This window comes from Perissodus microlepis, chromosome 14 (assembly GCF_051167445.1).
Source record: "Perissodus microlepis isolate ML-2025 ecotype Zambia chromosome 14, ASM5116744v1, whole genome shotgun sequence".
Classification (NCBI taxonomy): domain Eukaryota; kingdom Metazoa; phylum Chordata; class Actinopteri; order Cichliformes; family Cichlidae; genus Perissodus; species Perissodus microlepis.
Window position 1 is genome coordinate 28,559,501 of NC_140474.1, and position 11,269 is coordinate 28,570,769.

Genomic DNA, 11,269 nt, shown 5'->3' on the forward strand with positions numbered 1-11,269 from the left:
ACGCAACGACGGCTGTCCCAATTCGAAGTGTACTTCAAAGGCATACTCCAAATGCGCCGTCGATTTACCCAAATATCAAGCGTGGTCCGGTGCACGCTTCGTGGTCCCATATATCCCACAATATCATAACGCGGCGGTGGTGTGGATAATCTTGCCGCAAAATACGGCAGACGGCAGAAGGGAGCAGCCGAAGAGTGAACTGTCAAAAGTAAGTACTGAATATGATGTAATTTATTTATGTGCGAATGTTTAATAATGAAGAACATTAAAACATTACTGTTGGTCACATGTCGGCAAAGTTATGTGACATTAGTGATGTTTGTACTTTCAGCGTTAACTTGGTTTTAAAGCCTCTACTTCAAAATATATATATAGTTGACCTTAATCTTACAGAGAATGTGATGATTTTATGGATAATTAAAGTCAGTCATATATCCACAAACACAACAAGCTTGAAAGTCAGTGATGCTGCTCGGTTTGCAGTCCTGAATATCACGGCACAAGCAGGATTCACTGCACTGTTAATGTTAGCTATGTTATATTGCTGCCTCTGTTCGGTGGTGTCGAGCCAAACGGACTTTAACGTGTGTTTGAACGAGCTGACGGTTCACTCGTTTAGCTGAAAGAAAGATGCTTTAATCACAGGAGTCACACATGTGTCCACTGTACCATCTGGGAAGTCTTCTTGTTTAGCACTCGTAATAACACAAACACTAAATCCTCCTTCTCTTGTGCTGTTATGTAGCAGTGTGTACACCTGAGACTGTCACCTGTCTGTCTGTCCTGCACTCTCTCTCTGTTTCTTTCTCTCTGATTGTGTAATAAAAGTATGAACATTCATTTATACGTTACACTTGTGTTTGAATCCTGCAGCTTATCACACATTTGATTTCCATGTGTGACAACTGCAAGTGTCCAGAGTGAGGACAGACTGAGGGACCCACTGCTGCACATCATCTGTTGATGATGCCTATACCTGAATGATCCACCAGGACAAACTCAGCAGTGTGTGAGGAAGAGGAGGAGGAAGAGCCAGCAGCAGCTGACAGATGGAGAGAATAGACAGGCTGTTCCCTGTGTGTGAAGGACTGCTAGAAAAGTTTAGAATAACTAATTGTCTGTCCTGAATCAGTCTTATTAGGGTAATATTCAAATAATTTGATCATTCCAGTGTTTTCAGTGTGGGAGAAAGTACTCAGGGCCTTCAAGTTACACACTATGAAAGGCAGCAATAAGTTTAATATTCAGAAACCTAAAGTATGTATCAGCAGCAGAATGGAGCTAAAAATAAATGTTTGTTTCAGTTCTATCAGGCTTTGAGTATTTTGGATTAGTAGCACTGCTGTGTTTGTTGCATCATATTGCCGTAATTGTTTATATGCTTTATATATTCTGAGGTAAGTTGATCTATAGTGTTACATCATATTCTATAAGGATGTTATGTGTTTGTAGACTTTCTGCCCAGTTTGACCCATTTAGCAGAAGTCAGCCTGTTTAAGGCTCTGATATCTATTCTGTATGACTTAAAGCAGTTATGACATGGTCTGATTTTCTCACCCAATAAAGGAATATTTAATATATCAGTCTACTCTTCATTCTATCAGAAACAGTTTTCACAGCTCGTACATTTGCTTTTTACACATGTATGTAAGCATTGAGCCAAATGTAATGCCAACATATTAAACGAACAATATTTGTCTCTTATGTATAACACATCTGTATATACACTGTCAAAGATACTTGTCTTTGAGTGAAGATTTAAGGTGATAGGAAATATAAATAACTGCAACTGCAACTATAAATAACTCTTATGTATAACACATCTGTATATACACTGTCAAAGATACTTGTCTTTGAGTGAAGATTTAAGGTGATAGGAAATATAAATAACTGCAACTTGAAACTTTGACACAGAGTTCAAGCTCACTGCTATAATATTTCCTGTAATATATATATATCATAATAACCTGACAATACATATAATATTGGCCATATTATATTTACATTACAACAGTGAGATGATTTTAGTTTCATGACCAACATTAGCTAATTGCTATTTAGTAACTAATCTTGAAATGACTGTTCAGTACAGAAATGAAGCCCAACAATCATGTTTTACAGTCCCGTGGTCTCAGCCTCAGATACTCAACTAATCAAAGTGATGTCATGACAAAAATGAATGACCAACAAAACATTTTTTCTCCTTCATTTATGTCACACACTGCTGTGTGTAACGTTTCTCGGGGTTAGTGTCATGGTTGCTAGGCAACCTGAACAGCGCGACGAAGGCTAGACCATCCCATTTCACAAGCCTCTCACTTCCGCACTTCTCGTACTTATAGTACGCACCGTACGTAGTACGCGTAGTGCGCGTAGTGCGCGTACTTCAAGCGTGCGGTCTCTTAATTGGGACACAGCCCATGTCTTCTCCATATGCCAAGTCTCTCTGCTCTCATTTGAAAGCTGTTACTTTCTTGTGAACCTCCTTCAACCTCTGACATTTTCACTGTGAATTTCTCAGAGAAATCTATCAATTTTAAGCATTATCAGTCCTTGAAAATAGTTCACACTTGTTGATGCAACATTTCAAGGCTTATATGTATATGTATGTATATATACATATATACAGTGTTGCCACAGTTACTTTGAAAAAGTAATATATTACGGACTACTGATTACTCCTTCCAAAAGTAACTTAGTTACTTTACTGATTACTTTATTTTTAAAGTAACTAAGTTAGATTACTAGTTACTTTATTAGTTACTTTCAGAAGCTGCCAATAACACTCACCACTACCTCAACATAAAAACATCAACCGGTTTTGCCAATACTCACTTTATTGGAAGTGTATTTTAACAGTAATGTCAACAATATATCTCCTGACATTTGAACTTAAAACTTTTTTCCTGACAGAAATATTTGTTTGTATGAAAATAAAGACAGTATTGTTACTTCACTTAACATAAATACTTTTTATAAAAAAAATAAGTCGACTTCATTTAACATAAATACTTTTTATTAAAAAAAAGGAGTCTTTCTTTACTTCATTTCACATAAATGCTTTTTATAAAAACAAACAAACAAACAAAGAGTCTTTCTTGACTTCCCTTAAGATACTTTTTATACCATCCACATGTAAGCACTATTGTCCGCTTTTGTAACTTTGGACTAATCTTATGAAAAAAAAGAGACTGCAGGTCCAACTTAAATTGCCTTACTTCCTTGTAAGTAATTGATTCAAGTTAATCAACTTGAAAACTTTAATAAGTTTATTAAGTGACTTTGATAAACTTAATTCAATTACTTGTAAATAGTTATTTAAATTGGATTCCCCATTCTCTTTTTTTCAGTATATGTTGTCATCGCATGTTATGGGGGAAACAGTAGAGTGGAGCGAGTAAACCAGTGGTTGTACCTCATTAACAGAAGCTTCTCAAACCTTTTGTCAGAAAGTCGATTTCTTTTAGGCGTGAGCACCAAACCTCCCAGACTAAAAAGTCGCTCCACAGGAGCACTTGATGGGGTTGGAGTGTTATACTTTAAAAAAAATTGTCTTTATGCTTGAAAACTTATGCAGAATCTGAAGGTCGTAGCCTGACATCAGGTAGTCCATGACTTCTTTTAGGTCATAGGTCTCCTCCTCTGGCTCTGCCATCTCACCTTGGCTGCTATGTAGTAGCACTGGGCACACTGGCAGGGTTTTTTGACTATGGTGCAGAGGAGCAGTGGTGCAACACTCTGCTGTCAGAAGCTGTTTTACTCGCTCCCTCCTTCCTGTATCTCTCAGCCATTGGAGTTTGAATTTTGGACAACTGGCAGCTGCGAGAAGGGCATCTTTGTCGTCCAGCACACCGGTGAAACGAGCCTGAATAGCCTAAAAAACATAATCGATATTCTTATGCCTACAATTTATTATGTTATTGAATTATTTGCAAACCATGGCTAATATGAGATCAGTATTATGGATTTATTTTGTTTTAGGTTACTTGTAAACATTTTAATTGTTTTGATCTTATTTTTCAATGATAATTAATATTCTGTTCCATGTTTGTGAATTGTATGAAGCAAAAAATTTGACTAATTTCAAGATGGAGCGTACCTGTACAATGGCATCTGGAAGGCCTGCAGTCATCCTGGAGAGGTTATCTTTCACAGCCTGGGTCTTCTGCATCAGAACTTCAAGTGTTGGTAGTAAAGTTCCATATGGATAGTCGCCTTGTAAAATGTCCAGTGCTACAGTCAGAGGTTTCACGGCCATGCAGTACTCATGCAGGAACTGGTATTCTTGATCTTTGAAGCACTTCAGTCCTAGCTTTGTGTACAGAGTATTCAGCTCACCCATGGGGATTTCTGCAATTCTCTTTACAGCATCAAAAAAGGAATTCCACCTTGTGGATGTTGGTATTAGGAGCTTTCTTTTGGTGATTTCTTCCACTGTTTCTGATGCAAGTGTAGATCTACTCGATTTGGTCCAAAGAGCTGTGCATTTTGCTGTGCTGCTCCTATACACAGCCCTGCTCTCTGCATTGGTTGATAAATGTTTCTCCACATCACGTGTGCAAATTATGTTGATGGTGTGCCAAGCACACCTGCGGTGCGGGGGAAGAGACAGCTGACCATCACTTTCATTCTCAGCTGAGATGATTTCTGACAGATCAGAAAAAGTGACATCATCGTCTTTGGGGGTGGACTCTTCCTCCTCCGTCTCATCATCGGACTCCGTGACAGGATGATAAACTTGAAACGCATTAACAAAGTTGGATCCATTATCAGTAACTGTTGCAACTACTTTGTTGAGTAATCCATAAGAGGAGTGAATGTTTTTGATTTCTGTACCAGTGACATCATACGTGTGTCTACCACGAATTCGCCTACATGCTAATGCAACCTTGTGGTGCTCTAATGTGGTTCTACTGATCCAGTGGAGCGTTACTCCCATATAGCTTCTGTTGTTAGCAGTCCAAATATCCGCGGTAGTTGAAACAAAGTCAATCTCATTCAGTGCGGCCTTCAAATTTCTCTCCATTTCTGTAAACTCCTTCTCCAAGTAAGAAGTTAAAGTCGTTCGGTGAGACAGCTCGGCATTAACAGAAGTAGGGATCTTTTTTATTATGGCACGAAACGAGGGCGAGTCAACAGTGTTTATAGGTAGCATTTCTTCTACAATATACTGCGCGACCAACTTCTTCAATTCTTCATCACTTACTGGTTTTGCACCAAAGTCCAACTTTTGTTGTTTGGGGGGTTTAGGACCTTCTGCGCAAAGTCACGGCTCTCTGATCTGAATGAGGGTGGGGGAGGTTCAATTTGCCATGTTGCAAGGAGAGCTTACCTTCTGTCTTGCTAGCTTGCGCTGTGCTCAGTGAATCTGCATTTGACTACTCCGCCTAGGCTGCACTGTCGAGCGCAGATCCACTGAGCGCTCAACACAGACAGCATCGTCAGAAGGAAAGTTGATAAAATAAATTAAAAATTTTATATTGTTCGATACATATGCGTACCGAACCGAAAGCACTGTATCGAATGGTTCAATATCGATAGGAATATTGTTGCACCCCTAATATATTGTGGCGAGCTCAGACAAGGAGGAGACGGAGGTATCGTTTGGTCTTGCTTCCCGTGAGCTAGCCAGGGAGCACAGCCGTTTATTCCATTCGCAGAAAAACACTGCCGCTAGCTAACTGCTCAGCGCGGCAACAACAACAACAACACAGGGCGCCCTCTGACCCCGGAAGGACACACCGTCGCAGCGAGAGGGCGTCACCTGTCACTATGGCAACTTAAACAAAACATAACTGACCCACTACAATATATATATATATATATATATATATATAAATATATATATATATATAAATATATATATATATATGTATGTATATGTATGTGTGTGTGTGTGTATATACTTGAATGTCAACGTGACCGGGAGCTGGTGATATGTATATATATAGTATAAAATAAAACGATAAATTAAAACAAAAACATGCTCCAAAGCTTGGTGGGTGCAGGAACAAACAATATTTTGTTAATGTTTGACCACATTGATCAAAATAAAGAAGCTTGGCACCATAAAAGGGAGCCTGACTGTGCAATGATTTGTAGATATGGGTGAATTTTACACTTGAATGTCAATGTGGCCAGGAGCTGGTGAAGGTGCATTAGTAGTCGAGAGATATGGGCCCTTCTGTTTAACCTGGCATGCAGTCTAGCAGCAGCATTTTGTAAATGCATGCTGTTTTGCCGGCACGCAATCAAGAGTAAATAATGTGGATTATAGTGAATTGCAAAAGTTGACAATAGATTACATAAATGCATCAACAATCATCTTATAATGTTTGGGTTTATCTATTATTACTATGAAATTATGTGGAAAAGGGCAGTTTTGCATGATGCAGCCCTGATTCATGATTAGTACTTTGGAATTATCACAAATGTTTACAGGTAAGAAACCATGGCACTGTGGATATGAGGTAGCATGAATTTTAAACATATGACATTGTGATATATGTCTGAGTCTCTCTTCACTGTTACTCTGTAAGAGTCTGCACCCTTCTTTCCTCGCCCACACGTGTTCTTTTCATTCAGCTCACATAAAGCTTGCTGCTTGTCCTGAATTTTAAAACTCTAGTGGGATATTGCCTCTTAGAGCAGAGTGTTTGCTTTTTAACTCGGTATACTGTGAAGCATTTCACATGGTAGACATTATTGCCTTTTTTTTGAAAGTGAAATACAAGCATCTCTCATAATCTGAGATTTACCATTTTTAACCCTCTCGAGGCAGGCGTTGCCGATTTGCAACAGTTAAAAACTAACAACCTGATTACCCCACATACATATTTTATGAGTTTTTATTACTCAGAAGTACCACTGCAGGACTTGGTTGTGCATTAGCAACAAAAAGTTTAATTTGAGCCTGAGAGGGTTAAATATGGTGTTAAGCAGACTGTCACTTAACTGTGCTGGTTAGTGATTTGCCTGATTGCTGGTTTTATTCTTCTGAAATGATGAAGATTTGGTTTGTCACTCAGAAGATCATTCCTGAACATTACATCCAGGAAGTTTTTTTTATACATTTTATTTTATACATTGCGTTAATGTAATCAACCTGTTTATAACAGGCAAAATATAACATTAGCTGACATCGTCTTCTTTTATTTTCAAATTAGTCAAATATATCAACTAGTCCTAAAATCCACTTTATATGTATTTTCTACGAATTAAGATTAATTTAATTATAATTATATACATTTCTAAACCAAAACTTAAAAGTTTCTGTTTTTCCAAATAAAAACAAGAGGAGAGGACTATTTTATATGTTATGGAAATTAACTTGTAACACACCCAGTGAGCTTGATTTGAAGTGGGTTTAATAAACACATTGCAATGTGGAGAGAGCATCCCTGTGAAACACTAGAACTTTGAATTGTGGCCACTGCCCTTCATCTTACATACAGAGACACAGAAAGAAAGAACATTCCACAACACATGTTGGCCCCTCTCACAGGGGGGCTATACCTCCTCCCTCACAGAGAGAATTATGACCTTGTTTTCTGCTTGGCCGTCACCCAAGGATTTACATCCCTGATAAGCAGAAGGAGTCTCACTATCTGTTTAACGTCTCCCATTACAATGGCCTCACTGTGTGTGTAGAGCAAAAGGCCCCTCTGTAGTGAACATGCATACAACTAAGTGATAAAGTGAAATTACTATTACTAATGTGATATGATTAAATATGCGATTAATACATGACAAAAGAAATCTGCCACCACATATATATTTTTTTCTGTGACAGATTCTAATGTGAGCTCATATTTTTTTATGTTGTGCTGATATTATTATATTGATTTAGTGCCAGTTAACTTGAACTACAGCCCCATCTCAACTTCCAAGAATGAATCACCCTCATCATTTTACTTGGTGACTTTATAAGTCTGGAGAATTCTGGTGTGCGTGGACAGAATGTCACCATCTTCCCAGGACTGGCCGTCTTCACAAACTCACCCCATGCGTCAGATCTTGCCGTAGCAGTGAAAGAAAAATTTATAAAAATCCCAAGAGCTACGTTTCACGTTCTACAGGTCTCAGCATGTCAAATGGGAGAAAGCATGACAGTTAAAAAATTGAAAATGACTGAATAAGTATGGGTTCTTTGGAAGACATTGGAACAATGTCCTTTTGACAGACAAGACCAAAGTGGAGATCTTTGGCCATAATTCACAGTGCCATGTTTGGAAAAAAACTCAATATAAAAAAAGCACAATATATCAGCACAAACTCCCTTATACCAACTGTCAAGCACAATGATGCAAGGTTAAGGATTTGGACTTGTTTTGCAGCAGTAGGACCTGGGCATCTCTCAGTCACGGAGTTGACCATGAACTCTTATCTATACCAAAGTATTTTAGAGTCAAATTTGAGGCCATCTCTCTGACAGCTAAAGCTTGGCTGGAACTCGGTCATGCAGCAGGACAATGATCCCAAAGCATATCAACAACAACAACAGAATGGCTGAAAAAGAAACTAATGTGTTGCAATGGCCCACTCAAAGGACAGACCTCAACCTGACTGAAATGTTGTAGTCAGACCTTAAGAGAGCTTTGCATAAATAAATGCCCCAAAGCAGCAATAAACTCAAGCAACACTTTATAGAGGAGTGGGTCAAAATTCCTCAACATGTTGCGGGGTGACCTTATTATTTTAGTATTTATTTATTCTGTTCGATAGATAGATACAGCAAAGATAATTTCCTGTCATTTTCATGCCTAAATGTAACCAAATAACGAGTAAACACAAACTAAAGCACAATTTGAAACAAAATTGCACAACAGAAACAAGCAAATGACATAATTAGACTTAGAATTAGACACTAACATAGTTAGACTTTTAATATTCTTCACTTTTTAGGCCTCCTTGCAACCCGTAGATCCAAAGGAAAAATATATATGGCAGTAAAACTTGCAGTGTGCAATGCTAACTGGCCCTTAAAGTTAAAGTTGCACCTCATGGTTTCAAATAGATGAGTTTTTACTTTGAAGGCAAAGGGTCTCTGTTAACCAGATTGCATAGCACACTTCAGTTTTGGATAATAATCATAATGATTATGATGTTCAGTATTCCACTTGAATGTTCTGTCAGTTTTGGAAACAATGTTTGATCACCTGAGCAAGTTCAGTCATCCACTTTGTCCTGCTTTTATGTTTGCTAATCCTCAAAGACATACATAAAGTCCATAGAGCTACTTGCCTATTTAGTCCATGTAATGGATTGACTAGCCCATGTATTTCCATATGGGACCTGTCTGTAATAATATAGTTATGATTAAACTGCATATAGAGCCCCTTCACTTGACCAGCAATTTAGTTCTACATAAATATTCATACTGATCAGATTGGGGATGATTAACTCCTCCCAATCCTCTCCCCATCTGCTCTCTTTTTTTCTACACTCTGTTTTGAAATGTAAGCCAACCAAATCCATCTCTTTAATATACCATATTCCATGGATCAAAATGCTATGCAAGACACTTCAAAAATATTCATAGAGCAAAGGACATTAAGGAGAATATGAAATCTCTTCTTATAAATCACCTTGACTCAAAGCTGGAGATGGTTCAGAGCTGGCTGGGAGCTCCGAGCTGCTTGTCATAATGATCCGCTCCAGTGAGTTATAGAGAGCTACACTCAAGTTGAACTCCAGATTATATACACTGACACCATCTTTATTTATTTATGTGGTGTATTTAGAGTAAAATTTAGGAGGGTGTGCCCTTATCAATTTACCAGTTTTTACAGAATGCTTGTTTGCTTCCCAGACACCTTTATATATCAGAATTTGCTATTCTGATATTCTATTTATTCAGTTGTATGTTAGATATATTATATGTACTATAGATACATTATATATTCGATGCAAAGCTTGTTATTCTCATCTTGCATCAAACAAATCAAAAATAATTGTGCCAAAGCCAGTTAAATATAGTGTCTGACAAGCTCCCAGTGTTTGAAAATGTATAACATCCTGCTATTCTTACAGAAGAAAAGGTAAATCTGAACCTCTACCCTCAGAGAACTCCAAACTCTACATGTAGGCACATTACATACATTACTTTCTGTGAACAGAATATGTAAGATGCGGTATGACTCCAGCTGCAGGGGCTGAAAAACTGTCTATCAGTCTGTAAAAGGAGAAGAATGAGTCTGGCTGGAGAGTCTGCTCACATCTCCCAGAGCAGTGAAAGGAGACAGCAGCAAGACCACCTATTTAGACCAGTAGCTATTCATGAGAAAAAAGGACTGAGTCTGTTTTAATTCAAGTGTGTGTGACTTGTGCAAATTGTGTGGCAGTGGGAGAACATCTGGTGTGTTTTGTTTTTGTTTTTTTGTTGTTGTTTTACAATAATCCTTGTCTTCTTTTATTTATTCAATGGGTATATAAATGGTTTAAACGTTGTACTCAGGGGTTACAGTACATTCGTGCTTTTATAGCAAAAGATTGGTATTAAAATGTCCACTCAATCTTACCAAACATGTATTGCTAAGAGCTACAAACAACTTTGGATCCATCTATTCATTCAATTTCTTAACTGCTTATCCAAGTTGGGTTAACATGGGGAATAGAGCCTATCATATCTGTTGAATGGGAACAGAAGGGTTACACCCCAAACAAATCGCCAGTCCATTACAGAGCTAAACCCCAAACATAAACCATAAAAGAAATCTTGGAACTGGTAATCAAAGCTGTGCAGAAATCAAAACAGAGAACTTTTAGCATCGTTGATTTCTTGTTTATTCCTGTCATCTTTCAAAGCAGAACTTAAGAAATGAGAGAGCTCCTGGCCACTGAGCTACTCCACTGTGACTGTTACATTTCTGGACTTTGTTGGAGTCGCCACAGTGTTAATGTGAAAGGGACATTGTTTTATGTCTCAAGATCACTGAGACCTAGAACAGTGCTCCCTGTCCCCAAAGTTAACTGGACAATAAAATTGATGTTTATCAAAGAGAACAAGGACACATTCCACTGTTATTTCTGGTTCTTTACTTGCTCTTTGTAGTCCTTCCTTTGCTGTCCTCTCTCTCACTTGTATTGCATTAAGGTTGTTCACTCTCTCAATTTTACCCTGTTAGCAGCTGGTTTATGTGACACACTCCTGAAAGCACCCTGGATGCATTGTCAAAGGAATGCAGAAGAGAAAAATAGAGGCACAAAGATAGAAAAGGACAATTTAATGAGATGGAAGCAAAAGACTTGAGTGCCACCATCCAATGAG

At 38.1% G+C, this 11,269-nt stretch overlaps 1 pseudogene; it reads right to left on the bottom strand.

Moving 5' to 3' along the window:
* Positions 1-3,273: 3,273 nt before the first annotated feature.
* Positions 3,274-5,155, bottom strand: LOC146374119 (uncharacterized; annotated as a pseudogene).
* Between the last annotated feature and the right edge of the window lie 6,114 nt (positions 5,156-11,269).